Source organism: Sciurus carolinensis, chromosome 2 (genome assembly GCF_902686445.1).
Source record: "Sciurus carolinensis chromosome 2, mSciCar1.2, whole genome shotgun sequence".
Classification (NCBI taxonomy): Eukaryota; Metazoa; Chordata; class Mammalia; order Rodentia; family Sciuridae; genus Sciurus; species Sciurus carolinensis.
This window is the reverse complement of record NC_062214.1, coordinates 134,757,822-134,785,090: the sequence shown is the minus strand read 5'-3', so window position 1 is coordinate 134,785,090 and position 27,269 is coordinate 134,757,822. Positions and strand designations below refer to the sequence as shown.

At 37.0% G+C, this 27,269-nt stretch overlaps 1 protein-coding gene across 8 annotated transcripts in view; it reads right to left on the bottom strand.

Annotated features, from left to right (window-relative positions):
• The window catches only part of Npas3 (neuronal PAS domain protein 3), an 829,271-nt gene that overhangs the window by 693,104 nt on the left and 108,898 nt on the right, over positions 1-27,269 (bottom strand). The gene's annotated exons all lie outside the window — the stretch shown is intronic.

Sequence of the window (27,269 nt, the reverse complement as noted above, 5' to 3'; positions counted from 1 at the left end):
AGAAGTAGAATATAAGAATTACCTGGAAACAGACATAGCTCATAGGACATAATACCCAAGAAGACAGAACAGGATAATTTTAATATTTATGTGCACTTTTCACATAGTGAAGAAGCTGTAGAAGAACAAAGTGTAGAACTGCTGTAAATGACCCTCATGGGTGAGGGCAACCTCCAACTTTGCTACTAGTGAAACATCCTAGCAAATACCAAATACTTTTAATATCCTGAGCCAAAGCTATCAGGAAAATGTTTTACTCTCTTAGTTCTGTTTAGATTTGGATCCTCCGAGGAATAAATACCATCAGTTTACTAGACACCCTCCTAGAGGAGTGAAGTTTCCATTAGTACTGAATATGCTTTTTTCCTTTCACGTTTAATTTCACTACAAAACTAGCTATTTCCGCTCTATACTCAAAGTAACTTCCTGTGGCTCCCTTCTTTTCTGTACCCCTCCCTTCTTGCATAGTCCAAATCTTAGTCAGAGCTTTGTAGGATTTGCTTGCCTAGAGAAACTCCAAGTTTATGAAGTGTTGAGGAATCTTTTCTTATTTTTTTGATGGGTTAGCCTACCCTCCACCTATAACTGTTTTGTGGGAAATCTCCTTTAGGAGTTCAAATCACTAAATTCTTAGCAGAATATAGGCCATTTCTAAACTGAGGTCTCCCTGTACTAGATTTGATTAGCTGCCAGGGAAATGGTGTCCTCATTCAGATGCTTGCCTGCCTCTTGATGACCTCAGAGAGAAGCACATGAAACTAAGAGGTTCACATGACTGCTCACCAATCTGTACTCAATACAGATATAAGCATGTAAGGTAGAGAGAATTCTGGGATTGTCTCTTAGTTATGTGCTCTATGAATTTGAATAAATAAAAATTACTCAAAATAGTAATTAAAGTTCGTGGTGATTGGCGGAATTAAAACCAAAGTCATTTCTATATTATGATTGAGAATAAATGAACTACTTTTAATTTTAGTGATGTGAGTACACCAAAGACCCAACTCTAGTGGTTCTACCTTTACTAAATTTCTAATGTCTGAGAATATATTTGTCCTATGGTGACAGAAACATCGAATCCCCAAATTTCTTACTTGGGAGTACCCTGAGAATAAGCTTTCAATGCTGAATTACTAAAGGATGAGCTGGTCAAGGAAATGACAGCATTAACTCCAGTTCTCAGGACTTTGGGGGGCCATCTAGGAGAAGGAAGGAATGTGGACTCCATGCTCAACTCCGTGGGCATCCTCACCCAGGGGTCCTGTGGTAGCCCCTGCTTGAGGAGACCACTGGAAGTGTGTGAAAAGGAATGTACTGACTAAGGAGTAAAATTAGATGGGCTTTCAATCTTGGACAGGTTCTTAAAATCCAGACCTAGCAACTTTCTCTGAGAAGATGACTAAGAGATAAAAAGTGATAAGACTTTAAGAGAAAACAAATCACGGAGTTTGTTTCAATTAAAACCTGCCCCCCTTTTTCCTGAACTATCTCCTCCAGAAGCAAGAGAGAGTTCCATCCCTCCCTCCTTCTGAAACAACACTCTAAAATAAAAGTCAGCTTACAGCATGGTAAGCCCAGTGGGGAGAGAGAGGTCAAGAACTAAGACTCATCATCCCCACAGCTCAAGAACCACTCTCCTTATCTAGGCTGGGACCTTCTTGGTTGCCAATTTTACAACTACTTTTGGTAAGGTTGAGGTGAACCTTTAATGGCCACATTTTATCACCTCTACTCTCACATGATGACATCAACAGTTCATCTCTTCCTCTGCTGTCAAGAAGTAAGGCAAAATCACTTCGAAGAATAAGAGCTACAGTTGACAGAGTATTAAAAGTCACACATTGTGCCGTACGTAAATACAACATGGTATTAAAACCTCATGACACTCTAGAGGATAGGCATTATTACTTGAGAAAACAGGCTGAGATTCAAGGCAACAAGTGGCAGGGCTGAGATCCTAAAACCAAGTTAACCCCCAAGTCGTGTCTCTAACCACTGCTTGTTTTTGCCTATCCAAACAAGTTGGTTCTTTAGCAACTTCCTGTTTGAGGTTTGCTAAGTTCTGTATAACACAATTCTGATAAATGTAATTCCTTCCCATTTTCTAAGTTTTATAGCATACATGTTATAAGAGAGGGGTGTCATATTTACATAGTAAAACACAAGTGGTAGAATATACTAAAATCAGAATAACAAAAAGGATATATACTTAAACTGTATAATATCTGGAAAATTCTTTTAAATCAAATTTCCAGTCTTTTATACCTTCCAATTGCTGAGTCTCTTCTTTTCAAACAAGACCTTAAGTGTTTCTTTAGCAAAGAGAACTAGATTTTTCTCATAAATGTGATTATTTCAAGGAACACAAATGAGAATCCATTTTAAAATTTCAATTAGGCTTATTTCCCAATTTTCATTGGGCTTACCTTGATTCTCTTTGGGCCAGTCATTCAACATTATTCACCGAGTACCAACTGTGTTTATAACACAATTCTTTCCATGGATGCTTTAACAGTGCTTATTTCTCACTGGCATGACCAATCATTGGGGACAATTGATCTTTTAATAAATCTTTAAAGAGAAATCATTGCAAGTTCGGCTGTTCAGGAAAAAGTCCTATAAATCAGCCTAAGGTAACAATGTTAGTTTGCCCTCCAGAGCATTCCATTTTGCTAGAACCAAAATAATCCAAAATACACAAGTGCGCCCCAAGGATTGTCATACAAAGTGGTTCAATACAAATTGATTCGTGCACACCCAGAGCTGGAAGAAGTGGTTCCCCTTGGCTGCGACTAGACAGCAAGAGCTGTCCAGTTTCAGTGAATAAAGATGAAGAGAAAGACAGATTAATGCTGTCCATTAATCCTGGACAGCAACTATATTTGATCCAGTTTAAATTATGGATGCAAAAGAGTTAAACCAGGGAATCTAAAAGTTTGATATCGTTTTCAGAATGCAAAGGCTGTGCAAGTAGGCAACAAGGTTTTGTAGAGGGTGGGAGTGTTAATGATGATTCCTTCTCACTTGGCAAAGTAGGAAAAGTCTCTATTTACACAAAATAATCTCTTTGCAGGATGTGGGAACCACTCCTACAGCAATGCAAGGTGGCAAGCTAAAATTAGACTTGGAACAGCTCTTCCAGTTTGGCAGCTGATATAAGTATAGTACTTGAGAAAAAGCTGAGAGAAAAAGTTGATCTCTTTTTCTCTCTCTTGAACCATGTAGATATTTCTGTTCTATAGGTCTACAGTGACTGCTCTGTGTTTTTATGTTCTAAGTTCTTGAAGTGAGAGTCGTGATTTCTCATCTACCATTTGCAAAGTGTGTTCAAAAGAACACTAGTCCCTTTGATGTAATGCTTTAAGATAACAGAGTTTTGTGGACAAAGGTATTATAGGGAAATGCTATGTAAGAGAGTTCCCCTATAGTAATTTCACAGTGTACAACTGCTCATTAGTGATATACATTAATGGTAAAGAATCCCATTAGGGACTTAACCCAGAGTTTACCAAACCACCTCAGCCATTTTTGAAATAGCACTTAATAACAGCCTATGAAAACTACTCTAGGAAATAGTATTCAGACAGATAAAGCAGATAAATAAGAAAGGATAACATTCTTTCCTGAGCAACTATTAAAAAAAATTAATTTTATTGTAATCTAAATAAATTTTGCTGTAGTTATTACACAAATCTTAAGATTCAGAATATTTATGCACATATAAATGTGAAAACAAACATAAATTCTGAAAACCAAAAGAAAAGAACAAAAGTAGGATCTTAAAATCACAAGGGAGTTGAAGGTGTAGCTCAGTGGTAGAGTCCTTGTCTGGCATGGGTAGGGTAGGGTCCCAGGTTCAATCTTGAGCACTACCCCAAAAATTTCAGCAACCTTTTGATGGGCTCTTGCTTGCGACCTCTTCCTCCAGCTCTTACAAGTTTCTGTAAGGAAGTTACCAGAAGATGCCTGATTCTGCCTCACTGTTTTTGCTCATGAGATCATGTTTTCTTCTAGCATTTTTTCTCCAGTTTTCTTTCATTTTACCCTTCTCTGAACTGTACTGTTTTTATTGGTGGGAACACTCATTGTAGCACTTATTGCACACTAAATCCCCTATCTGCTACTCCTTATTTCTTAACTATTTTAAATATTTGGGCCTTGCTTTATTTATCTAAAACAATCATCAGATTGAACTGTACCTAGTCCAAACCCACTTGATCCTAAACAACACTACAGATTATTTTCTGATGGAAGAGAAAAATTTCTAAATTATATAAACTTTCATTGCCTAATAGTGCTAAGCACTGGAAGAATCTAGCACTTGAATATCTATAATAAAAAGTACAATTCAAGGATTCAAGCTAATGAACCTTGAAAATATATGTACATGAGGTATAAGAGAGTGTGTTCCACTTTGTAAGGAGAGGGGAAATGGTAATCAAGGGACAGAATTTTCTGTTGGGTGGGGTGGCACACTCCTGTCATCCCAGCTACTCAGGAGGCGGAGGCAGAAGGATTTACAAGTTTGCAAGTTCAAAGCCAGTCTTGGCAAATTAGTGAGGCCCTACCTGAAAATGAAAAAGGGCTGGGATGTAGTTCAGTGGTGATGTGCTTGTCTAAAATGTGTAAGACCCTGGGTTCAATCCCCCCTACTGCCAAAAAAAAAAAAAAAAAGAAAGTGTTTTCTGTATAAATAACTGTTTCACCCTTCAATAAAGGACAGTACTGAAAATAACCCCCCAGTAGGCACAGAAATGAGCAATCTAATCTAGTTTTTAATCTGTCTAATACTGTATATCGACTACTGAACATGTGTGCACAATTCTGGCATAGGTAAATTGGAGTTTAGACTCACAGAGAAGACAGAAAGTACTGGTAAAGTAGCAGTTATGAATTTATATTTAGGAATGTAATTTCAGACATCTCATATAACTTACTGGAAATACTGGTTGAAGTCATTCTCAATTATTTTCTGATTAATTTTGTGAGATAAACCCTTATTCTAAAATAATTGATTGTCTAAAATTATACAGACTTAAGAAACATAAGAATTGTGACACTGCATATTTGTGTCAGCAAGAAACTCATTTCCCCTATTTCTATGTGATTTCTCTCAGGAAGTAAGCCATGCTAAGAAGTATAGTCTGCTCTCTTAAGAATTTCTTCTTCCCCACCTTAAATAAGAATAGACAATATTATATCAATTGTATTACTGTAAGGCTATTTCATTCAAAGAGAAAAATGATCTAAATCTAACCTGTTTTTTCTTAATCTAGACCTCACTTTCTACTGTTTTGGTTCACAGTGTTTTATTTTTTGTTTGTTTATGTATTTTTATTTTTTGGTAAGACACACTAAGGCACACATTACCAAACAATTCTAAACTGATTATTACCATAGATGGCAATGCACCAGAAGAGGACTCTTCAGTATTTCAGGAACCAGTTCAAATAGTCTCCAAACTTGGAATAAATAGTGAACCCAGAATTGTAGGAGATCCAACTGAATCAAGGAAATGGAGACCAGTTTAGATCCAGGAAGTTGGAGACCACCCCTGGGAGATAGGAACATCAGCGTGTCTCCAGAGCCCTTTGATCACCAAGGTTACCTGCCTATACTACCCCTTCCTAAAGGCTGCAGTCAGGGAATTGCTAATTAATGCTCCCTGGGCTACTACCTGCCTGAATCACTCAGGTCTTTTGGTCCTTCCCCCTGCCCACCTGCTTCTCACCTTTTTGTCATCTCCTTGGGCTAGAAGGAGAAAGCAGGAGAGCAAAGGAAACTTTAATCTATAAAAGGCAGGGCACTCCCACTTCTTGGGATACCAGAAAACCAGCCATGGCCCCCTTCTTCCTCCCGGGAGAAGTCTGTTTTACTACCTTTATATAAAACTTGCTTCATATGCTTGCTTCAGCGTGCTTCTCTGGTGTTATACTTCAGCATTAGAGGAAGCAAATTCGTCACAGATAAACAGCAGTATCAATAGGAGAATTTGTATTTCTTTCATTTTATTTCTAAGCCCTGAGTAAAAACAAAATTACTTGCATATTACTAAAGAAAAAGGATTCAATTAACTCTTTCCTGAGGACTGTGAAGAAAATGTCCATCTAACATATCTCTGAAGATCCACAGCTCCATCATGAAAGTAACAACATGTATTTTCAATAAGGATTCTGGCAGTGAAATGAATTATCTATTTCTATTACCTAAAGCCAAAGGGGGCAAAAAAAATTTACTGCAATATTCTAAGCCAAGCAACACTGACTCACTTTAAAACACTATTTAAGGTACTAGAAACTGTAATTAAATCAGGTCCTGAAAAGTGCTAAGCAGAAGGAAAGTGTTAATTAGTAAATTAGTAAGAATATCCTTTTTAGAGTGGAAACACTTTCTTTCACACTTTTAAACATTTATGAAAAACAATTTTTTGATAAGATGCAATTTCAAATATTTATGGAAGCTTCATTTTAGGCTTTCTTTAAAAAAAGTTCACAGCAACCTTCAGCCAATGAGCTCAGTGCTCTACAGAGTACACCCCCCACACACACCAAAGTAGAATGTAAATATAAAATAGATTGTAAGGCACTACAGAGAAACACAGGGAACAGGAAAGAGCCCCCCTGGAGAGAGCAAGCACTCACAACACAGTGTCACTGACAGGGACTAAGACACTTCCAAATGGCCCATGTAAGGCATATTCTCACAGCTCCCTCCAGCCCTTTCCTCTGGACTTGGTCCATAATCACCTTTTCAGCAAAGCCTTTTCTGGACACTTCATTTAGAAGTACAAATCCTATCCCCACCTCTTGATCTCCCTAGCCCACTTTCCTGCCTTGTTTGTTTTGTTTTGGGGGTTTTCATTTGTTTGTTTGTTTGTGTTTTTTGTTTGCTCCCTGGGATTGAACCCAGGGCTTCTGGCATGCTAGGCAAGCACTCTACCACTGAGTTGTACCCACAGCCCTTTTCATTTTATTCTGAGATATGGTCTGGCTAAGTTGCAGAGGGTGGTCTCAACTTCACAATCCTCCTACCATGACCTTCTGAATCACTAGAATACAGGCATGACCCCCATGCCAGGCACTTTACTGCTTATCATTATCTCCATAGCACCTACCACTTTCCTAAGTTTTCTATCTTTGGTCCATTTGCATATTGTCTGCTACCCCATGGGAATGTAAATACCATAAATGCCCATACCATTGCCAGTTTATCTGCTATGGTAACCACAGTGCCTAGAACAGTGCTTAGTAGGTTATTATATGAATATATAGCACCTTGACTCTTTATACAAGACATCCAAAGTCCTGTCTTTTTTTTTTTTTATTTCCCCCAGTACTGAAGATCAAATCCATCTGGATATTTTCTCACATGCGATTTGTAATGAAAGCAGAAAAATGTCTGTAGAATAAAAATCTCCCACTCCAAAAATAGTTCTTGTGAAGTTATAGACATTTAAAAGAAATAAATATTCTATGATATATATTCAGTTGAAAATACTTTCTTGTAACTATCACATTGCTTTGGATTAATCAGATAAAGATGAAAGTCAAGAATTTTGCCAACAGTATTTCTTGCTAACATTACTTGGTTATGCCTTTCAGCTCAGTATATTGTGTACGAAGGATATCTTGTTAAAACAACTGTTGAAGGAAAGTCATGTCATATCAGCTATACTCTGTACCCTATGGGAACACAATGTCCCAAAGTCTATGTTAATATAATCTTGCTGCTCCAGTGAGCTAAGGCAAAAATCAGTTTTGCAGTGACATGTAAGACTCCATATAAGTACTACATTATCTATATGTCTTCCAGAAACGAGGGAAGGGATGCTGCTGTAAGGATTACGCTGAATCAATTTAGGAAGGTAAATATTGTGAACAAATACCATAAAATAACCTAGCAAATGATTCTAATCTCCATTTAATCAACTCACAGTTAGTCTCTACTACTCTCCTTTATAGAACTGGTACCATGGTATTGATAGGAAAATTAAGTCACCAGCTCCACGGTGTCAGGTGGCTTTTCAACAAGAGGCTTTTTACCTTATAACACAAGATCTCCCATGCAATATTCTAAGCAACACTGCAATTCTCCTACACTTTTTTCCTTGGGGAATGAGATCTTATTTTTCCTTATAAAATGTTGATCATTATATATTGTCTGATCGCAAAAAATGAAGCCCCTTGTTTTTCAGGTTTTTCTGAGAAGACTACAGATTGGTAGTTACAGACTGTTTGTTTATTGTTTGTTTTTTCCCCTTAACTAATTAATGGTATTACAAGTCCAGTGACAACTAATCATGGGAAATGTAAAAATACATATTATTTATAATAATCATATGATAGTTCAACTGGCTTAGGATTTAAAGGCCAATTCTGATTATTATGGAAACAAAACTGTGATACTGTGATTGGGTTTGTTTGTTTGTTTGTTTTTGGTGATGGGGATTAAACCCAGGGCCTCACACATTCTAAGCAAGAGTTCTACCATTGAGCCACATTCTCAGTCCAGAAATGTGAATAACTTTTAAAGCTTAATTTTTAATGCAATTTGATCTCTGAGTCTACCAAAATACAAAACCTCTAACTAAATCTTAAAATGTTAGAGCTTAAACAAAACATACATGTTTAAGGACTCAGAAAATGCAGTTTTGAAAAGATTTACTAAATTCTAAAGTTAATTAATAGCATTCATTATATCTTTACCTGCCTTAAAAGTTATTTGATAGAAGTTAAATTTATTTCTGATTATAAGTTCTCCTTTCACCAGCTCAGCAGCCTAATATTTAACATAAAAGATGCAATTTTTAATGTTTCTGTTGACTACCAGAAGCAGCTATCAAGCATATTTAAACATCTTCCAGATGCTTTGGGGTGAACCAAACATCCTACGGCAAGCTCACCTGAGAGGACTGAGATTTAGTTATATTGTAGTGAATATAAGGTTGATGATCAGAGATGAGAGAAGAGGCGGCATGTGTAGGACACACCTCACAAAGGTCATGAAGAACATTATAATACATATGAGATTAAAAACAAAATATGAATTTCCAAAGGAACCAAAATGTTTTAAAATGATGCATGCCAAGATACTTCATATATTGCTAAGTCAAATTCCCTCAAGGATACTCACATTCACATTCTTAAAATTCACCTAACTTAATGAAGAAAGTCAAAAGACCCTATAAAATTACCCAAAGCCAGGTACTTTTTCAAAAATCAAATAATGAATACAGCAATTAGTGCAATAAGCATGAGCCTTACTCACAAAACTTTAAAATATTTAAGTCAGGATTCCTACAAAAACTGGGTTAGACCTGGGATTCTGCTGTCCCAATAATCAAAATACTCTTGTGATCTGCAAGATAAAAAGCCACTTCCTATACAACAGCACATCTCTCAAGTGGGACTTATATACTGAAGCAGAAAATATAGTATTTCAATTACAAGTTCTAAGGAAATGATGATTAAAGAAGATTTTTTTTTTCTTTCTCTGTTTTGTTTGGATGGAAGTAGGAATCAAGTTAATGAGTGTGAATCTCCAAGTTTATAAACAACAGATCAGAAGAACTTTATGAAAAAACCTCCTGTCAATATGGTGGTAGTCAGAAAATGAATTTGAATCATACAAGTTGGTTCTGTCATTAGCAAATCCATCTACACAGTTCTCATGCATTGATCTATCCTTAAGAAATGACATGTCATTCCTGCACCATCACCCACAACACCTGAGTGTCATGTTTGATTGGACCTTGACACATAGGCAGCACTTACAAACAAACATAGAGCTGAAGGTCAACCATTTAATGATCACTAGCTTATACACTTTTCCTATAACATTATGTGCACTTGTTTTTTATATACTAAGATATGAATAAAATGGCCATGTCATAATAATCAATACATCCATAGAATCAGTTTGAGTTGTCTATTTAAGCCTAAGGACACTCGCCAGCTCATGAAGTTTTTGTTGCTATTGTTTTGCAGTGTCCACGGAAGGAGACTATTCTACCACTAAGCTACATCTTCAGCTCCTGTACTTTTTATTTTTGAGACAGTGTATCACTAAGTTGCCAGGCTGGTTTTGAACTTGCAATCTCCTGAGTAGATGGGATTGCAGGTATGTGCCAGGGTGCCTGACAATAAGTACACTTTAAAAATGTGTTATCCAGATTGAATCCCATTGAAGAACATAGATAAACCACAGCCAGTACATTGGACCTGGACCAGTGGCTCTGAAACCTACCAGTCTACAAATTACTTTTGTAAGTCAGTTGACATAATCCCTCTACCCCATCCCATGTTTGCATAGTAGTCCTCAAATAAATTTTGAAATAGACTATGCTTACACGGAGAGAAATTTTAGTCTCCCTGCTTCATGATTATCATACAATGTGTCAGTTTGCACCTCTGTCATTTACTCCATATAAACACACAGGCTAGAAAAATCTCACACATTTCTTTTTTTTTTTTTGACCCAAACATGTCAGTATTTTGAAACCATATAAAATACCAAATCCAAATTTCCCTCTTCTTCTTCAAGGTCCCATCAACCTTATCCCTCTCTGGTTAAGCCTTCATGGAGACTACAGTTTGTATCCTCTGTTTGTCGTGTGCAAACATGGCTTGATCATTCCCAACCTTCGAGGTTCTGCATCAAGCATCAAGATCCTCCTTCTCCACAAAGAATTCCTAAATTCCCCACAACCACAGACAATTCTGCCCTTTTGGACATGAAGAGAACCTTGAGACTCAGGACAATCTTAGGGCATTTCACGTGTCCTGTCTTGTATCAAATGTCACTCTCCATCCCCCTGCCCTGACTTAATCTCCTTTATACTACAGAGCACTACCTTTTACAATTCAGACTATATTTGCATAGGTCGGACCCCTTGACTGAATATAGAACCCATGCTATAGGAACTCTGGATATCCTGTTTACCACTGAACATCCAGGTCCTGGAAAAACGCTTGGCACCTGGTAGGCATTCACTAATGAAACAAATTATTCAATGTGCTATTTCTAATCCCTGCTAGACTACAGATTCCTTAAGATTTAGAATATCTATAGTTTCTCATAAAGACATGACAAATATTTCCTTAATAAATATTTGCTCCTGATTGGAGCCAAATAACTTTCAAAACTATCATGTCCTCCCCCAATATATTCTACTTTCCCCCAAAAAAAGCTTTACCATACTATCCAGTGACTAAACTGGAATATTAAAGCCATCAATGGTGTCACCATTGTTTAAATAGTGCTTCAGTAACTCATTTTATTTCCTATTAAGAATATAAACATAATACATAAAATATATTTTTAAGTTGCAAAAATTATCAGAAAACTTTCAAAACTAATATATTTTTCTGATAGGTGAAATAGCAATTAAATTATAGGTCACAAATAAGTTAACATGAAAGCAAACTGATACTAAGTTCCTGTTCCAAACAGAAAATTATGCTTTGAATTAATTACCTATAATTCCAAGAATACCAAAGGCCTAAAAGTACTGGCTCTGCTAGCCACCAGGCCATCTGAGCATGTTCCCATTCAGCCCTGCCAATTCCATCCTGACCCACAGTATCCCTGCTATTTTAATTCTAAACAAAGAGTTATGTCAAATTATGTTCTAGTTTTGTGGTTTGTTGAAATATCAATTCAGGGTTAGGATGAGTCCACTGAACACATGTTCACTTGGAACCTAATCCAAATTAGATCCTGGGTCCCCCAGGGACAGAGTCAAGTACAGTAGTCTACACTGCTCCTGAAGTGGCATAAACTTTCAGTGTATTTGTATTATAAAGAACACTTTATCTTTGGTAAATTACATTTTCAATTTATCATGTTTTACAAGTTCACATTATAGGTTTATCTAAATTTCAAAATATAACACTTTCTTTTTTATTTAATTTGTTTTTAGTTGTTGACAAACCTTTATTTATTTATATGCAGTGCTGACACTTGAACCCAGTACCTCACACATGCTAGACAAGCATTCCCACTGAGCTACAACCCCAGCCCCTAATATAGTGATTTCTAATACTTTACTTTGTGACTAACACTTATCCAAATGAAGGGATTTTTTTTCTAATAAAATTTGAAGTTCTCTTTTTAGTGGGGTGGGGTTGATTCTCATCAATTCAACCAGAAATATTACAATTAAAGAACAAGAATGTTAATATTTGCCACTATTTAAAAGCAAAACTGAAACTCTTCTGAAATGATGCCAATACAAAATGTCTTCCTCAGAAATGTGATAAACATGTAATTTACAGTTCTAATAATCATAACCACCTATATATTTTTATTCAATATGTTCAGAATAAAACTATTTGTTTTTATTTTGAGGGTATTTTGACTAGGCTATTTTGGTTTGATACAAATTAAGACTGTATCCAACATACCATATACAGATTTTTTTTCACTTTTGTGGTATGTATATGCTAAACAGTAACAATGGAATTAATCCATCTAAGAAGCAATTAACAATGTTGCAATTATACATTTAAAGTGTCATAAAATGCTTACCTTTTTACCTACTGCTCTAGAACGTGAATATGAAGGAGATTTGACCTACTCTTATTGGTTGCTTTAATGATACGAATTATTACATGTTGATTTCTAAATATTATTTCTACAATTCAATACAATTAAGTCTCAACTACAAGATTTATTCTAAAATGTTTAGTTTATGAAAATATTTTGAAATTGCTTATTTGACCACCAATTAGAGTCTCCACTGAAAATGCACTGCATAACAACAACCTAATCATGTTTGTTTCTTGTTATGACCATGTAAGTGTCGATCTAGAAATGTTTCTTGAAAGCAGAAACCATCTCTGTAGTATGCTGATTTTAAGTCCTTTGGGTATAGGCCAAGGAGTGGGATAGCTGGGTCAAATGGAGGGGTGGGGGGGAGGGGAAAAATAAAATAAACATCATTACCCTATGTAAACGTAAAAAAATAAAAAAAATAAATAAAAAAAAAAAAAGAAAAGAAAGCAGAAACCAGTCTTTTTCTATGCAGTCCCATGTCTCTTTACCAAGTTCCATGCATATTCTTTTGTGGATCTCAAAACATTAATAAATGTGGTGATAGTATTGTTACTATTGATAAACCATTAATTTATCATGAGATTCAATGGCTGGGTCAGAATCACTTAAGAGCAAGTCAACTGTGGACCATTTTTCTGGGTACAAGTGTCATATGGATAAGTTGTACCAATTAAGTGGTATAGACCAAAATTAGGAAAGTAATTCTTTCAAGCACACATTAGTATGACTAAAAACATACCGCCAGTTTGACATACCTGTCTATATTCCATATTAGAAAAAGACTTCTGAACCTGGGCAAGAGTATTAGATACTTCAAAAATTAATCATAAATGTTCTTTAATATATTAATACCTACATAGCACAGAATCCCCCCTAAGAATTTTTGTGCTTTGCCATCTTAAAAATTTTGCATTCACACTGCTAAATAGTCCTTATTTTGCTCATTGGATAGCTATAACTAGTCTAGCACTACATGAATACACACCCAGGAACAGAAAAAATAATGCAACCTCAGCTTTCCAAACCACAGCTTGATGCTCTGACCCCACGCCGTGTGCTATGATCATGAGTGATGGAGCTGTTCTGACTGCACGTTACTTTCAAATAATGATCCGCAAAGTTAATCAAAAGGACTTCCCTGTTCAATATTTACCTGTTACTCATTGACAGCCACTGTCTGCACGGCCATCGAGGATGTACAGAATAGGATCAGGAATACTGAGCTCAAACAGAACCTGAGTGCCTCGTTGAAGTACCAAGCACGATGAAAGCAGAATTAAGCTGCTCTTCAAACCACCTCTGACACTAAAGAAGTCTGTGGGAGTTACATAGTGGCAATGCACTGCTCCTTCCTGGGTTTGGAGGCCAAATAAGTTACTGATAGTAAGAGGGATAATAGGAACAATCACACGAAGGAAAAAAAAAAAAAAAAGGGAGATATTAGGTATCAAAATATAAACATGGAGAGAAAAATAGTAATTTCCTGTATTTGGGCAAAAAAATAATATTCCCTCCTTGATGTGATCTCCTTGCTTTTATGTACTAGGAAAGTCATATCTATCCTGAAAATTATTTTTCTCATTTTAATACACATTCAACATTTTAAGCTAAAAAATAATAAGAAAATGCTGATCTTTTTATGTGTTATTTAGATGCTGTTTGCCAATCTGTCAATCAAATGCACCCAAGAAGGGTTGCTGACCAGCCTCAGTGGCCACATCTAGAAAGGCAGGTAATCAGCTTGATCATAATGCAATTCTTCAAGTTATTTTAAACCATCAACAAAAGAGAGCAAGGCTTAATATGGGACCTCACCATTTACATTTATTAACCATGCACCTTGATAAGTTTTGGACATTGCAGTTATGGATTTGGTGGGAGGAAATCACTCCAAATGTAAAATTTTCTTTTAACTAATTTTTCCTGAGCACTTAATTAGAAATGGTAAATACTTAAGGATTTAGCATGTGCCAGACATTGTTCTAAGCAATTTATTAGTTCATTCAATCCTATGGTAAATCCTATGAGAAACTATGATTATCACTTCACAAATAAGAAAGCTTATGTAAACAGAGAGCTTATGTAACTTGTTCAAGATCACTCAGCAAATTATTAATGGAACTAAGATTTGACTACATTAGTCTCCAACAGAGCCTGAACACTCTCTACTACAATGAATGCTCTAATTGCATTTAGCAGTTCTGAGATATAAGAATCACCAACCTTCAACAAGTACTTTTCAAAGTCTGTAAAGTAAACTAATGAAAAATATCTTTAAGGAACTTGCAATCTTGTGATTATATACACAACCTCTTCCCATTTTACTTACATAAGTTTATGGCATGCCTCATCTCCAAGTTTATGAGTTTCTGGAAGGTATTTGTGTATATACAATTGAGTGCTGCCACAAGCATGATACAAAGTAAATGACAAGCAAGGATTTAATCACGAATTCAGCACTGACTCCACCCCCCCCCACACACACACATCCAATCCATCAGAAATCCTGTTGGCACGTCCTTCAAAATATATCAGAATCCACATTTTTCTTACCACCTCCACTTTCTATATCTTCAATGAAAGTCATCTTGACTATGGCAAGAAACTCCTAGCTAGGTTTTTGCTTTTACCCTCGTCACCCTCAAACATACTCTGCTAGCTGCCAGGACAATTTTAAGTTATATCCCATAACTCCTGAATTCAAAATCCTCCCAAGACCTCACTTCAAGTAGTGCAAAGCCAGGCCTTACCTGGCCTTCCTGTGTCCTATGTGCTGGTTCCCTGCCTGACCTTGCTCATTCACACCCCTCCTCTCTGGGTGCCAATGTTGAGTGTGTCAAAACTCTGCAGTCTCAGAACCTTGGTAGCAGTGGTTGGAATCTTCCCCTGGCTACCTGAATACCTAACAACTCACTTAAGACTTGGAGTCTTTGCTCAAGTATCTTTTTCATGGGGGTCTTGCCTATTTGAGACCACAATTGGTCTGCCTTCGGCCATGTACTCCTGATTCCTTCCCAACCTCTATTTTTGTTCTACAGCACCAACCTTCCTTGAACAGACTACATGAATTCCCTCATTTTTAATGTTTGTTGTTTACTGTTTATTTCAAATACTAACTCTGAGGACAAAGATTTTGGTCTTTGTTCACTGAAATATACCAAATAAGAGTTCCTTGTTGTAGACCCAACTAACACATTAAATTAAAAAGAGAAAGAAGCTACTATGGATGAAACCATTTTAAAGAGACTTCACCAAGGAGAAAGCAAAGGTGAGAAGCCAGTGCGTGAACTGTGGACGTGTTGCATGGACAGAAACAGAGAGCTTGTGCTGAGATATATCTGGGAGAAGGGTGAGGCTGAAAGGGAGAGTCGGAGACTTGCAGGCTTCAAACATTAAGCTAGGACTACAGACACCATGCAGTGAGATTGAGAAGTCAATAACTTTAGGCAAAGAAATAGGTTAGAAATAGCGTTTTAATCTGGTAACTATTTATAAGGTAATTAAGAAAGGAAAATTCTCACGTTCCTTAATATGGTGCTCTGGATATGATGGGACTCAAGTATTTATTTATCTGAATAAAAATGACCAGGAAAGAAGATAAGAAGGTTAATTAGGAGACTATAAAAATCTGGGCATGAAATCATTGCTTAAATTAGGAAAATGGAAAAGAAAGGAAGTTTGTTTTTTGTTTTTGTTTTTTTTTTTTTTAAAGAAATCATGCTGCAAAGAGGATATTTGAGACAAGACTGAGGCAACAAGAAAGATGATTCTAAGAGTGAGTCTGAATGACTATGAAAATGAAGATAAAAGAAGTACAAGGCAGGAGAGGAACTTTCTGGGCAAGACATTGGGTGCCGTTTTGAAGGAATGATTGTCCTATCCTAGAGAAAGGCCTAACTGGGAGATGAAAAAGGTGTTGATTTGCGGGCCAGCCATGTCACCCCACAGCTATGAGTCGAGGTCTTGTTTTTTTCCCCCATGAAACAGAGGCAAAATACAGTTCACTGGGTTGCTCTGAGGATTAATTGGAAATTTCCATGGACATGCTCGCAATTTGTAGGTTGTTATATTTCAAGGTTGATGTAAAGTGGAATATAAGTAGGAATGTGTATAGTGTGAAAATATTAAACTAGAGTGTGTCAAGAGGTAGGGCTTGAAACAAGAAGTTGAGATTCATCTATTTCTGTGTGAGAACTGCAGTGTGAAGACAGGTGGAATCTCCTTGGAGGAGACACGAAGGCCCCAGGCAGCTCTGCACACAAAGAACCCTGACCACATGTTTTTTAAATGACTAATGTTCAATATGACAAACCCATCTCCCCTACAGATATGGTTTTAAGTTCCTGGGGGTTCTATTCTTTTATGGAAATAGATTTCAATGGGCTGTCCTTGAATAGAGGATGGATGTGCTTCTGAAGTGAAGTATCATTTTAGCTCCAAAGGCCATGTCACCCTGTCAAAAGGGGATAAACTGCTGAGCAAGGCAGACCTGATTTGGCCCCCAATACCACTATCAGATTGTACCTTATTAGCTGTGCTAACAGAGTAACTTGCCTAAACTCTCTGAGCCTCCATTCTCTTGAGGGCAAGGTAAGAAATATATTACTTACTTCAATAGGGTTGTTTGGGTCAATTACAATAATGCCTGAAGACCACTGCGCCATATTATCCCCTTTCCTTCTGATTTCAGCCTCATCTGCATTACTACATATGGAAAATCAGTCAACACAGAGGTAAAAATGATGAAACAGAAATAAAACTTCACTGTCTAGAGTTAAAGCTTCCATTTTCCCCAGAAGGACAGACTGGACCTCACAGTACAAGACCTTGGCATCAATGAGTGTTTCCTTTAGATGGCAGAATATGCAGCTGTATTCACCATCCTTGGTCTGTATCTCAGAGCCTTGCCTTCTGAGGATGTTCTGCACCACAGCAAACATTTATGTCCTACAAATCCATCCTGAACAGACTCAGTTAAACTATTCTTGGTGCAAGTGAACCAAACATGCCACCAGATCCTTCTAGAAATATACTCTACTTAAAATCTGCTAACCCATAATGCTAGTTTTCTAGTCTTCTCTCCCCAGAGGCATTTCAGAAGTACCATGATAATTTTTTTTTAAATCAGCCTTCTTTATGTCTACCAGAAATTGTAACTAACTCTGGGTAAGCAGCATTCAGGAAAAAAGATAAAAAATATCTGGCTATCACATAAATTTATTGATTATGAATTTTACAAGCGCTCAGAAGCACCCCAGCCCTCCTCTCTCATCCCCATTGGATATATCTCCAAATTTCTCTATATAAAAATGTGGTGACATGAATCCCACCACTTCCCCTGTGTCCCCTGATGCTCATTCAAGAATCGGGACACCTGACAAATTTCTCCAGGGGGTGAGAAGCAGAACTGCTGCTTCCTTTTCCCCCTTTACAAGTCATCAGGAAGTGAGGCAGTCCCTGGGAGAACAAGCAGCTTCCCCTGAAAGTGAGCCAAGATCCCCTCGCAATTAAATATCAAATGCTTGCTTCACCAAGACATCCAGACAAGGCTTGGAAAACACAGGACAGGAGGCTTCATGCCCAATGTAGTCATGCTAACTCAATTTCACCTTTAAAACAGTTTGGTTAGTGGGGTTGAGAAAGAAAGCAAAATAAAGAATCATCCAAAAGGTTCCAGTTTCAAGGCCAAGGCACGCAGTAGGCTGTGATTTGCTATCAGCACCCCTGACAGGTGAGGGTCAGGAAAATGATGCTGTTATAAGAGCTTATGTTAGCTGAAATGTGAGTAAATGAATGAGAATTGCTAGTAAGAGAAACGGGTGAGCCTCACTGGTAACAGAAGAGAACAAGCACTTAGTGAGGCCAGGGATCCTTCACACTGGGCTGAGGGAGAGGAAGGAAAATTGGATTTTAAATATGATGCAGTAGTAGCCTATTTAATCACATGAACCTCAAGCACCCAATTCCAAAGAATTCCCAAAGTGATATGAAACTTACAAAGGTCTCAAGTTTACCAACAGAAAATCAGCCAAGAATGTTTTCTTTGCATGCTGGTCATTGAACCAAAATCCTCCAAGGACCCAGCTCTCTGCTTTGAGAACTTGATCTTAACATCTCAATGCCAAACACAGTAAATTGAGTTCTCTTTTTAAGCAACTTAGAGAATGATACAGCAGTGATGGCATATGAGAAAATGAGTTCATAAAGGAGCCAGAAAACTCTAATCATGTGGAAATTACATCTCATACATGTACATAATCTGATCTAAAAAAGTCATGTTTGGGGCTGGGGAGATAGCTCAGTTGGTAGAGTGCTCGCCTCGCAAGCACAAGGCCCTGAGTTCAATCCCCAGCACCGAAAAAAAAAAAAAAAAAAAGTCATGCTTGTTTAAGCTGCCATGCCCTTCTTACCATTAGCTTCATCCTATAATTTGAAAAACCATGTGCACATTGAAATGATGTACTCTCTTTAGATAAAAATAAATATCGAACTGGGTGCAGTAATCCCAGAACTCAGGAGGCTGAAGCAGGAAGATGGCAGGTTCAAGGCCAACCTCAGCAACTTAATGAGGCCCTAAACGACCTTTGAGAACTTGTCTCAAAACAACAAGGGCTGGGGATGTGGCTCAGTGGTTAAGAACCCACTGGCTCCATCCCCAGTACCTAAATAAATAAATAAGTAAATATTGAGGTGGCAAGGAGGATCTTTCTACTAAAAATGTTATCACTAATAAGTATATGTCACTAGTTCTTGCTAGAGGACTTCAAAGACCCACAAAAATAAGTGATCAAAATCCAGAAAGTAGATCAAACTACCCAGACGGGTTGGAGGACAGGAGGATGTTATGTCAGAAAGGAAATCTCCGCAGACCACAGTTTCTATGTGAAAGTTGGCCATAGAGCTTTCAACTTCCCCTAAAATCTTGACTCCAGAGATTTTTCCAGCTGTTTGTGGATGGATTCACAATAATTATATATCCATATACATCTATAAAAGGTGATGGGCTATAAATATATACAATTATAAAGAAGGCTACAAAGACAAACTAAATTGTTAACAGTGACTATCTAAGGGAGGTACAAATGCAAATGACATTAATTTTCTTCTTTATGCTTATTTGAATTTTCTAAATGTTGTTAGAATTAAAATATGCTTTATCTCTATTCAAAAAGAGTTATTCCAAGAGAAGCAGATAAAAGTCATGAGGTAACTGATCTAGGAAGCACCCATTCACCAACCCATGACATAGGCCCTGTTGAGAGGAAATTCCAAGAATATCTCTTCAGCAGAAGTTGAAAGTCTGCCAGAGCCTGCTCTGTAAGCTCCAAGGTAAAACAAACCCAAGGTCATTTACGAGAAGAGAACATGTAATTCCCTAAATCAACAGAAAAAACATATGGAAATAAAAGTTCTAAGTAGGGTGGAGTTGAAGCCATAACCTCATTCTTTTTGTTGCTGGTAAGATGTTATAGGAAATATGTTAATTATCTTCTCATTTTGAGAAATAAATCCTTGTATTTTTTCCTATTATGAACATCAGCCTACACTTACTTTTAACAACACAGTTCACAATACTTTTTTTATTATCAGTGACATTTCCACAATATTTTATGTATTTTTCATAAGGAAAATATTTTCTTAAATTTCCTAAGTATGAAATCTTCTGGTACGTGAAATCATTTTAATAGAGTTCCTGCAATATTCTCTAAAATTCACAATACCTCTTTAATCGGATAGTGCACTTTGCTATGAAAATGAAACCTTTCTCATCTATATTACATGAGAGATAGTAATAAATAACAAGAATAACACACACTGGGAATAACATAACATTCAGAGTGAGTTTCTTTTTCAGTTTTTCTTCAACATCTTCACAGTCATGATGGTTTAACTTGTTGGAGATTGAATGCTTATTATTTCCACTTTATAGACAACAGCTTTGTGAGAAGTTGTACCTTAAGCTATATAAGTAACAAAGCAGTACTCATTTAGTGGACACTTAGTATATATGAACCACCACAAGTGTTTCTGGGATTTAGGACTTAGGCTCTGAAATCAGACCACCCAAATTCTAAAGCAGAGGTCAACAAACTTATAAGTGACCAGATTATAAATATTTGAGGCTTTGTGGGCCTCAAATATTTCTAATATTTGTCTCTGTCAGCAGTAGTCAATTCTCTTGTAGCAGGAAGAGTAATAGTCAATATATAAATAAATGAGCATAGCTGTATTCCAATAAAACCTTATTTACAAAATTGGATAGGGGGAAACAGAGGCTGTATTTCACTATTGGGCTATTATTTAGTGATGTTAATCCAAATCCCACCATGTCCTACCTTCTTAACTTTGAGTGAGTTTCTTCAGTTCTACTTTTCTAGATGTAAAATAGTGGTAATCATGCCTAACACTCATGTTAATTTTAAGAATTTTAAAAATGTATGTTAAGCCATTAGCCTGCTGTCTGACATCAATATGTGGTCAAAGATCAATAAGATTACTAACTACCATTACCATCATCAACTGATCCTGAAAACAACCTGGATTATTTTTATCTGCATTTTAAAGGTAAGAAAACATATGCTTAAATAGTTAAGTAACAGCCATTGTACAACATCTAATAGATAACTATGGGAGTAGGAGCAAACCCAGATCCATTTCCAGGAGGTTTAACCATCTCCAATAATGATTACATACAACTGCCTGGATTTGTGGATCTTAAAATAGGTTTCTCATAATCAGAGAATAAACTATAATTCTTTCATTTTGATGTATAAACTAAGTCCAAAGATTGACTAAAGACACATTTATAACCTAACACACAGAACCAGTTGTTCTTAAGGTGAGGAGAACTTATTAAAACCATAGTTTATGTATTACTATAAATTTGCTGTATAATTTTTAAAATCTGAGCACAAGCACATTAATATCTGGTCCCTCTGAAGCCACCTGTTAGCAATTTTGAACACTGTAGTTCAACAGTATGTCTATAAAAGGTTCATTGTAGCTCTGTTCCTCTCACCTTGACCTTTACTTTCTGTTCTCAAGTTTCTGGAGTTCTCATATACACTGCAGGTGTGTCACTAACCAATTAAAAAAAAAAATCTCTGCAGTCACTTCTCTCATAATGAAAATATACAATCCAATGAAGCCAATTAATATTCTTTCACTCTAAATTATACAGCCTGTGCGTACCATTTTTACTCTCTGGCATTTGGGCATCTTGAATTATAAGTGGTCTTTGAGGAGAAAGGCAGACATGAAGCTCCCTGAGTCAGGAAGAGCAGAGAATTCATGGACAGGTACTAACCTGGATTTCATATTTGGAAAGTCCTCCAAGATATCCATAAATCAAAACTAACTTCAAACCAACAGCACGCTTCCACATTCTTCCTTGTCAAGCACACTAAATAAGCTTAGAGACAAAAACAAGATGAAACTGTGGGCCATTCTCACAGCAGTTTTTCTGTCTCCTGCCTAACCTACATCCAGTATGTCCAAAGTAATTCTCCAGCATGCAGTCCATTTCACCCTTTGCCCCTTCAGAAAACTCCCCCGGCTTAGGATCTTGCAGCATGGCAGTCCACCATGATAGGATGCCTCTGTTCCCCCTTCTTCTGCACCCTCACTTCCTGCCACCCCAACCTAAGCCTCCACTCCAGTTTTGTGCCATTTGCAATTTGCTACACCAGAAATGCCTGTTTTTAGCCCCAAGATCAAACAGTTCTGCCACCATGAGAACCTTGGGGCCTGCCTTGAGCATAAACAAGGACCACTTCAAGGTGTCCTTCCATAGGACCTCTGGCCCTTGTCTCTCTGAAGGCATCTTTCATGTGGAACCCCAAATTATTATTGTTATCTCAGTCTTCTAGGTTTGCAAGGGGCAAAGGTTTTACTCAGCCACCTCTAAATGAGTTGGTTAGAGTCTGCATAGAACATGAGTGATGACTAAAATATATTTGTTTGTTTGTTTGATACTGGAGGTTGAACCCAAGGGTGCTTAACCACTAAACTACATCTCCAGTCCTTTTATTTATTTTTCTTTAGAAACAGTCTCACTGAGTTACTTAGGGCCTAAGTTGCTGAGATTGGCTTAGAACTTGCAATCCTCCTGCCTCAGCCTCCTGAGTCACTGGGATTATAGATGTGAACGGCTGTGCCCACTAAAATGCATTACTTAAATAAATGAATGAATGCATCGATTTTTAAAGTGTTCCTCCAGAATAAGCCCTAATAACACATTTTCATGCCATCCACATTACCAAGAAATGTCACCAAGTCCATTATAGGCAAAGTCATTGGTGGGAGGCCAAAATTAACTGGAAGAACCACCAGAAATCATACTGAAGTCTGAAAGGCTTGATGTGGAAATCAGAATTCACTCTGAAACTGAAAGACTTGAAGTAGTCCTTATTACAAAGTTCAATGTCTCTTTAACACAGAGATTCTTTTAGGGCTCTTTATGAAGCTCATTGTGTCTTTCTAATTCTTTTCTCTATTTTTTGTTGTTTACTGTCCAAAATATAACTGCATAAATTATTCTAATGTGAGGGAGAAAATGGTCATATCATAGCAATTAATCAGGTTAAACAACCAGTGAAAGAATTGGCTGCTGTGGCTAGAGCTCCTTGACCTTTCGCTCCCCTTCAGCATAGGTGAACATCCAGCACCCCCAACCCCACCCACAGTTGCCTGCCTGGCACGGCACTGGCTTATCAGTAATTGGGAGGACACTTGAGTGGGTAGAACTCTGTCTGGCACAACACAGTTGTTAAGGACTGGTGAGTGCTTTTCTTCACTATTCTCCCCTTCTCTTCCCTCATCAATTCCTTTCCTCTTTTGAGTCCAAATGTTCCCATTTCTGGACCCATGCCTTTCAGCCGAGGTCAACCTTAACACTACACTGAATAGAACATCCATATTTGGGTTCAGTCTTCTCCCGGAAGAAACTTCACTCTCCTCCAGCCTCAAATTAATTCCTCCAACTCCTGTCAAGGTGTCTGAAATATTCTATTAGAGAAGACTCTCTTTTTTCTCTCTTTGATTCCTTCACTTGGAGTTGCTTATTAAAATGCAAATAGTCCTGAAAAGAGTAACATTATCAGTTAACAACTCCCGATCTGCAATGAGAGGTACGGACAAAAAAGCTCCCGTGGGGGTGAGGCTGCAGCACCCACACAAAGCAAGCACCCAAGTGCAACTCACGGAAGATGGCCTTGGGATGAAGACAAACAAAAACTCTCATCTTGCCAATGGTCTCTTCCACTCTAGATGACAAGTGTTTCATTCAATTTCAAACACCTTCCCAATGAGTACTTAGTCTTGGCCCCACCTGGAGACTAGGATCCCTTTTGTTTAAACTGGGCGGTGTTTCATTCAATTTCAAACACCTTCCCAATGAGTACTTAGTCTTGGCTCCACTTGGAGACTAGGATCCCTTTTGTTTAAACTGGGCGCTAAAGTGTGTACTGAAATGGTAGAGCAGAAGCGCCGTAAATATGAGTAACTGACTCCCATCTCAGACTCTCTTCGCTTTTCCTAAATATTAGTGAAATGATTGTTCCAAAACAGCTTTAAGGACATTCCACTCTTCCTCCAACTTCTCTAAGGCAGTATCCAACTCTATGGTTGAATTTCCTCTTCAGTTCTGGAGCTCAGGGGACTCCTTCCTACCTATTCTTTCTTACCATCAAATATTCTTAACACATGCCATAGTCTATACTTCTGATTAGTATTCCATGTCATGTCCACCAATGTTTCCTTTCCTCACTGGCCAAATATTTTCTTGCCTTTCTTCAAAAATGAAGTTCAAAGTTATTAATATTACAGAGGGAATATATTTTCTCCTTTTTCAGATTCTTGTTGCTTTTACTTTCATTCTCAAAATAGAAAAAAAATAAGATTAGCAATTGTTTTAATTTAGAAAAACCTTGGATATCTCCCAATCAAATCCACTACTTTACAAATGAATTCACTGAAGTACAGAGATATTATTACAAACTATAAATAGGCAGTTTAAAAAGGAAAGAGGGGCCTAGGACCCCAAATATTTACTGCTTAGCAAAATGAATGCTTAGCATTTAACAATGAGATTTGTAAAATATTTACAACATCAGTAATTTTTAAAAGACCATATTTCTACCCTTTGCAAAAAAACTCAGTATCAACAATTGCAATTTGAAGTTGTAAATCAGAAGTATCAGAAGCATTGAATATAAGAGATTAGGGTAACTACTACCATTATTTTAAAGTAATAAATTACAAACCTGTTGAAATAATTTTTTTTATTCCTGTTGGCTTTAAAATTTTAATATTGAAACAACTGTTTAGTCATTCTAGTAATTCTCAATCAAATCTAAATGCACCATATAAAGTAATGTTTTCTAAAGTGACAATTCACAAAAATTTTTAAACCACAGAATTATGGTTGAAAGAAATATAAGCAATGATATGCTGGTAAATGCTGAACAACCAGTTAGGGTGCCAAGTGCAATAGGACACACCTATAATCTCAGCTACTCAGGAGGCTGAGGCAAGAGGATCTCAAGTTCAAGGCCAGCCTAGGCAACTTACTGGGATCCTGTCCCAAAATAAAAAATACAAAGGGCTAGAGATGTAGCTCAGGGCTGCATTCTTGGACTCAATTCCCAGTACTGGAAAAAATGAGAGAGGGAGGCAGCTGATTTGCAGCATTTTCCAATCTCCATGGTATAAATACTTTATCTAATTTCAAGTTAAGAACATGAGGTTACTGATCACAGAGATCATAAAACTGGCTTTCACAAACCCATCTGAGTTGGCTCCAGGACATGACTAGCTATGAAAATTCAGATAGTGTACCCTCTTCATACCTGGACTCTCAGCAGAACTGTCTTTCCTTATAATCTACAATACCCTAAACACATAAGGACATAACACCTGTACAATATGTTTATACATTTATCTACTTGACACTAATATAATGGCTTTCATTCCTTTTTTTGAAAATAAAACAGTAAGAAATATATATGACCTCATAACCCACCCAGCATACACATTATGTGCAGTTGTATATACATAAACACAAGTGAATAAAACTAAAACAAAAGTCTTTAAAATTAAAGCACATTCTTACTAAATACAATACATAATCTCTTCTTATATTTCACTTTTAAATTCTGATCTTGATCCACTAAATTGGATTCATATTCCCCTATTTAGGTAGTGACCCAGAGTTTCAAAAGTGTTGCTGTAATAGACTGTAAGCTCATCGAAGATAGGATTACATGTCATTCGTCTGTATCTATTCCTATGGCTAATACTAATTATTGAAGTCCAAGGAGGTTAAGTAACTTTTCCAAAGATGTAACTACTATATAGTTGATAAATGATCCCTCCAGGCATGTGATAATTCATGCCACAGAATCAGGATATTTATGACTTGATAACTGAAAGTTAAAGAATTTTTTCTAAGAAGTTGACAATTTTTTTAATCATATCCACCCCTTCACTAGTGAAGGTTTAGTGTTTTACCCACTGCGGTCCTGACTGTTCACCTGGGTGATCTGTGTGATTCTCATTTCCCTACTTGACAACATTCACACCCTCAACAGTGTTGAAAAGAGAACCATTTTCACAAAACATCTTCACTTCTCTATGGAGAAGAACTATGTAAGTGCTGATTAATATTAAATATGCAGAATAATTGCATCCTGTGTATTAGTAACACTAGGTTTGTAATAGCCAAAAGCCAAAGATTTAGTTGGAGAAAATACTCAGAAGAACAGAATCTGAATGCACAGCCCTCTCGTCAGTGTGCTTGCACACCACATGCTTTTTATAGGTGCTATTAAATGTACACTATAGTTTCAAGACAATTCAGATAAGCATCTTCACTAAAATACACAACACCATTAATCATCTCAGTGACAGTACTCCAATTTAACATCTTGGGGATTTCTTCCCCTTCTTCATCATTTATTTGCCAATATTTCCTTGTTATGAATATCCCCCTAGTGACTTTCCCTGGCAGTCACAGCTGTGCTGCCTACTGTCTACCTTGACTACAAATAACACTGATTCTTAATAAAAGCAAGCCCTTGAGATGATTCCCATGGTGAGAAGAGAAGTCTTCCTATGGACAGAGCTCCTCATGGCTTTGTCCATGTTCCTCACTCTAAACTGACCAGCCTCAGCCTTCAAGCAGATAGTTATTTCAGACAGGTGAAACCAGCTGAATTACAAATGAACAACAATTGATTGCTGATTGTCTATTATTTGAGTGGTCAACAATAAACTGCTGCTTAAATATGGTCCTTAGAAGACCCCATTGCTGGACAACAGAAGGCTTCTTCAAAGCAGCCACCAATCACAACACCATAAATCACTAACCAATTACAGAAACCTGGCCATCAAAAGCCACAATAAATGACTGACAAATAAAAAGGTTTTTAACAATATCGGAAATAATTGTGCATTATAATTACATCAATTCTGATGAAGAAAAAACATGATCTAGGTAACAGGATAGCAATAAAGTCAGAGGTAAACACATCATAAAGAGACTGTGATACAGTTGTCAACTAAACCATTGGCAGGAAACAGTCCCAGTTCCATCCAGTATCTATTCTGTATCCATTTCAGAGAATGGCCTCCATAGCCACTAGCATTTCCTAATCATTTAAAAATTGAAAACCATGAAAGAAAACTCTCTACAACCATTTGGAGGAGTAAATGAA